Source organism: Cibotium barometz, chromosome 51 (genome assembly GCF_041138505.1).
Source record: "Cibotium barometz isolate CiBa-2024 chromosome 51, ASM4113850v1, whole genome shotgun sequence".
NCBI lineage: Eukaryota > Viridiplantae > Streptophyta > Polypodiopsida > Cyatheales > Cibotiaceae > Cibotium > Cibotium barometz.
The window spans coordinates 5,038,501-5,044,757 of NC_141096.1; positions in this window are offsets into that span (position 1 = coordinate 5,038,501).

A 6,257-nucleotide genomic window follows, 5' to 3' on the forward strand; every position below is an offset into this window, starting at 1 on the left:
GTTCTAAAAGAGGAAGCTAGAACCTAATATGGCACCCTTCCACAAGCTACCAAGGATGGATGGGAGATCATCGCCAAGCATTCTTACAAAAATATGAAAGAGGACATACTCCGAAAGGATTATGGTAGAAATTGCTCCTACATTAACAGGAGTCTCTACAAGATTTTCTAAGGTATGAGACTAATTTTTAGGATTTGTGGACAAGGTGGAGTGCCTCTCTTCCACCGAAAAAAGTAGCATCAAACTTTTTAAAGAGGGATAGATTTGTTACTGGCTTGTTTCCTACTCTAAGGGGGAAGGTAGAATCTAAATTTCCTACGAACTTTGAAGAGGCACTTAGGGTGGCCAAGGAAAAAGATAGAAAGTTGATGTATCATGCACATCACCTAGATTATTAGACTTAGACATGAGAAGGAGAGAGGAAGACATTATGAGGCTCCAACACTTAACTTGGCACAAGGAGCATTAGTGGCCTTAGGAGCACCACCACCACTTGTAGAAACCTCACAACATGAGCTTCTCCATAAATTATCCTAACATCTAGAAAGCCTAAACCTCAACTTAATGCAAAACCCCAGGCCACTAGCACCACCAAAGGCTAGAAGAGGACCAAGAAGGCAAGCACAAGAGCTCATAAATTTGCTACAATTGTAATGAGCCAGGGCATGGGATGTATAATTGCCCCTATCCAAGAAGAATGCAAGGAGGTATGTATTCAGTTCGTCGACCCCATCAACCGCTTTGAGAGATGCCCCTCCATCACCACCCAACAACAGGCAGATGTGATTTCACTAGTACCACCCGGCACCACAACCACCACCGGTAGCAAAAAATCAAGTGGTCAATGTGTGAGGCCTCAACACACTTGAAGAAGAACTAGAGGCCATGCTTGCAACAGCAGTCAAGAGAATGAGAGCTCAACGTATGGAAGGCAAAGTAGAAGATTCGGAGGATACCATGAGAGAGAAGAAAAGCCAAGCCAATGAGGAAGGCAAGAGCAACAAGAGAGTCAAGAAAGCCAGGAAGACTAAGTGAAAGATTACTATGGAAGAATTTCCTTTGGGTAAGGGTCTCAAATCTTTCTGTTGATTTAAGCTCACAAAAGCCTAATATTACTTATCCACAACTCTTGGAGTCATCACCCCTTTTGAGGACGCAATGGGAAAAACTATCTAGCACTAGGATCCCCAAGGAAAAAGCATGTTAGGCCTATCAATTTAATCAAATCCAATCCCCACAAAGATTTGTCCCAATTTTAGATGCTTGGGTTAATGGTCACAAGATATCCAAGGTGTATGTAGATGGAGGGGCCAAAATGTGTGTAATATCAGAGAGGACTATGCACAGGTTAGGTCTAGAGGTCAATTCTCCATCCACATTCAAGGTAACTTTGGCCAAAAATTCCAACATAAAGTGTTTGGGTGTAGTTAAAGGATGAGCTAAGGACATGCGAGTCACGATTTGTGTAATAGAAGTGGAAGTTGACATGTATTGATTTCTAGCAAAAGGAAGGGCTGTGCCCAATTATACTAGGAAGGCCTTGGCTCATAGCCATGAATGCACATCAAAGGTGGGGAATAGGAAGACCACATTCATCACCCCTTGGGGTTATTTTGCTTAGAGTCATGCCATTTGGTCTTACAAATGCACCTGCCACATTTTAGAGGTTCATGAATTATCTTTTCCAACCATTTTTTGGGTCATCCATAAGAGTTTTTATAGATGATTTTTGCATATATAGCAACAGGTCTTTATATTGCCACAAGGTGGAAGAAGGCTTAAAAAGATTGTTCCAGCTTGGTGGACAGTTGAATCCAAAGAAATGCCACATTGCCCAGGCTAAGGTAAGGCTCTTGGGACACTTGGTTTCTTCACAAGGCATTGAGGCTGATCCGTCAAAAGTGCAAGATCTCTTAGCACTCCATTCTCCATCTAATGTAAAGCAGTTGGTCACATTTGTTCAAAAGGTCAAGTACCTTGCTAGATTTATTCACTTGCTTGCACAAATAGTTTCACCATTACAAAGACTCACTCAGGAGAGTAATTTTTACATGGGATAATGACAGAGCGACAGAATATTTATCCAAGCATTGGCTGTCATGTAGTTGGTGCAGTCCTAATGCAAAAGGATCCAAAGATAACTTTTATGCATCCAGTTTACTTTGCAAGCAAGGTGATGACAAAAGCTGAGAGGAATTCTCCAGATGTTGAGAAAATGATGTTAACTCTCATGTTTGCAGTCAAGAAGTTCACGTCTTACCTTTTGCCTAAACCCTTTTTTGTTTTAACAATTGAGAACACATTACCTTATGTGGTTCAACACATGAATAGTTCACCAAAGATTGCAAAGTGTATTTTGGAATTGCAAGAGTTTGAGTACACCATTTTGGTGGAGGATAGTACGCGAGCAAGCTTAGAAAATGTGTTAACATACCGCTATCATGAGAAGAAGGTGGCCTCTAAAGCAAGGAAAGAGATAGAAGATCCAAAAGAAACTTTTACTAATGCATTCACACTGTATTTTGATGGAGCTTATAGGAGGAAGACTGACTTTGCAAGAGAAGGGTTGAGGAAACTTTTACTAATGCATTCACACTGTATTTTGATGGAGCTTATAGGAGGAAGATCGACTCTGCAAATAGGGTTTATCATTCTAAGCCCCGAGCAAGAGGTGGTCGTTCTTCAGGAAGGTGAAATTCTATCTGATGTCCATTCAAACAATGAAACAACGAATGCGTGACTCTTAAGATGGGATTGGAATCTTGTTTAGGATGAAAAATTATAAGGTTAGTTGTAAAAGGAGATGCCGTGCTGCTAGTAAAATAGATCCAGGGTGTTTGGGCATGTAAGAATTCTAACCTCTTGAGTTGGTTAAGGCAAATGAAAAGTCTAATGCAAGAATCTGAAATGATTAAAATTGAGCATGTGTCTAGAAGCAAAAATAGGGGTGTAGACACATTAGCAAATCAACTGGATGTGATGATTGGAGAAACAAAATTTTGAGAACCCAAGTTTCAAGGCCGGGAACACTTACAAGAGGTCTGATTAAAATTGAGCATGTGTCTAGAAGCAAAAATAGGGGTGTAGACACATTAGAAAATCAATAGATGGATGTGATGATTGGAGCAACAAAATTCCAAGAACCCAAGTTTCAAGGCCGGGAACACTTACAAGAGGTCACCCACTTCTTTCTTTCAGAAGAACCTCTAGGAAATCTCACCAAGGTGCAAAAACACAGGCTAGTTTGAAAAGCTTTGTCTAATCACTTGCTTGGGAAAGACTTGTATCATAATAAAGGGAAAGATTTAGTGATGAGAAGGATTCCATTATCCGTGAAGTTTTTCACATTCTCCAATCCTGCCATGATGGAGTATGTGGAGGCCATTTTGTAGAGGAAATCACAAGCATAAATATTTTAATGGTGGTAGGTTATACATGGCCTAGCCTACACAGGGACGTTTAGCATTGGTGTAGGGCTTGTAAAGCTTGCCAACTTGTAGGGAGTAAGAGGCTCACTTATGAGCCATGAAATCCCAGTTTCTCTTTTTGTCCATTTGAGAAATGGGGAATTGATGCCATTGGTCCCCTCCTAAGAACCCAGTAAGGAAAAAGTTTACATTATTGTGACTGTTAATTACATGACCAAATGGACAGAAGCAGCTAGCACTAGGAGAATAATAGTTGAACATGTTGGTAAGTTCCTGTTTGATAATATTTGTTGCAGTTTTGGAACACCCTTGGAGATAGTATCAAATCATGGACCAAGATTCAAGGAAAATCTATGTCCTTCAAGAACTTCTAGATAGACTGAAAATCAAATACAGGAAGTCCATGCCCTATTATCCTCAATGCAATGGTTTGTTGGAGAAAATTAATGGGGTTTTTTGCAAGATAATTACCAAGCATGAGGAGAACAGACCGAAGGATTGGGACAAATACTTGATAGCAATCTTTTGGGCTTATAGAACTTCATCCAAAGTAGCCATGCAATTTACACCTTTTCATCTAGTTTATGGCCAAGAGGCCTTACTGCCTCTAGAAGTGGAGATTCCAAGTCTCATAGTCTTGGTAAGGAGCCAAGTTGAGCCCTAGGAGAGGTTTAAGGAGCGCCTACTAGACCTACAAAGGCTTAAGTATGATAGAGATCAAGAAATTAACTTGTATCCTCATTTTCTCTCTTTATTATTGCACCTGGATACCCTACTCTTGTTTGCAATCCTTATGGGAGCAGGTTGTTTGGGTTTCAATTAATTATCTAGCTCATTACCTTATTGGGGTAGATGGGTATTTATTTTCTCTTATTACTTTCCCAATACATATATTTTCTTTTCCCTTTATTGGATGGCCCATTGATTTTCTACATATGTTAGAGATTTCTACCACTTTCATGTATATGAAAATGTTTATATTTTGTACATATGTTAGATATTTCTACTACTTTCATGTATATGAAAATGTTTATATATAGGTATATAGGGTGAGTTATTTCTAGTATTCTTCTAGAATAGGAGGGCCCCCTGCACTTGAATGCTCTTTGACTGCTACTTGGCTCACCTCTTGGACACACTATACCTCATATATATATTGGATGCCTTGACTCCCCCTCTTGGAGTCTTTTTTCCCTCCACATGGGACCACCCTCTTATAGAGAGGGTGGTCACTAATATAAAAAGATAAAAAATTAAAAAATATTAAAGAGGGTGGCACCCTTTGGGTAGCCACCAGTGGCACCTTCCCACTCGTCAACTTGGACCCCCCATCTCGGCACCAAAAAAGGGAGCACCCACACCACCTTGAGGTCACTAAAATCCACTTCTATGGCCCCCTCCCTAACTCCCCTAACCATGCATGCTTAGGGGGGCCCTCCCTAACTCCCCTAACCATGCATGCTTAGGTTGAGCCCCTAACCATGCATGGTTAGGGGCTCAACCTAAGCCCACCAAATCCCACTCCCGATACCACCCCATCTCAACCCCAAATCACATCCCTCTTACCCAATACAATCCCTAGCACACCCAAGTACCCACTACTCTTTTGCTCTTTTGCACTTTGCACATCATAGAGCATCCCCATCAACTATGTATTCACCAAATGGTTCGGTAAGATGTGAATAATGACACCATGGAAGTTTTGCACCTATGCACCAATGTTTTTTATCATTCCATGCACTCTTACGCTCACTCTCTCTCATCCTCTTCTCCTAATGATAACCTTTGTACATGAGGACACCTTTTAAATAAGATCACTACTCTCCTCTTCATGACTCTCATGTGTTCTTAGCATTATTTCTTCTTTGATGGGAGAGTTTTGAGTTATGTATTAGAGTTGATGTTATTTGGGGTGATTTCCCATTTATTTCTCACTTATTCCCATTATGAATAATCACATCCTTGTGCAAGCTTCCTAGCCGACCTTCATTTGGCTAGGTGATGCCCCCTTTTCCTTGGTTACTAGGCAAGCCCTTCCTCTATTAGCCCTTAGTGAGTCAGGGAGGTGGCTGGGGTGTAGAAGCCATGCCGTCCATTTTTCCCCCCTCACCATGAAAATAAAGACAAATATGTTTCCATTTATTTATGTTGAAGTTGAAACTTAATACCATTGAACACTCCTACTCCAATGGGATTGCCAAGGTGTTCAAAGATTTTACCTTTATTTATAAATTGACACCCCACTTGTTCAAGTCAAATGCCTCGTCATTAGTCACAGTAGAATTTTAAATTTTGTTTTGTAACGTCTTGAGCCTGAGGCTTTCTAATACATTTTTGCCTAGTTTGAACAATCTTTTCTTTTCTAGTCAACACAAAGTTGATGTTGTCGGACATGGACTCGACCTTTATGAACCCATGCAACATCACATCCTCTACATTGGGGTTATCGGTTCAAACTGAAAATAAAACCAAGTTCATTCACGTACACCTTCCAAATACAGAAATGTGAAAACTATCATCTTTACTACACTGGGCCTTGCTTGTTCTCCGAGATGTAGGCACAAAGTAAGTGAACGGTGTTCGTACCCTTATGTACTTCCTCTAGCAAGACACGCTCACATGATTCATTAATAAAATCATGGACTCGCCAAATTGCAATTAAGCCCACTACTTTGTCCTTAACTTGAGAAATAGCATCATCATTTCCAAGAAGTGGAAAGGATGTGAGACCTTTCCATGCTTGTGCACCATCTATGGTCTTTTACTTGATCTCCACATTGGTGGCCTCCCTTTGGATATGTGCAGCAACAACTTCAGTGCTAACATTTG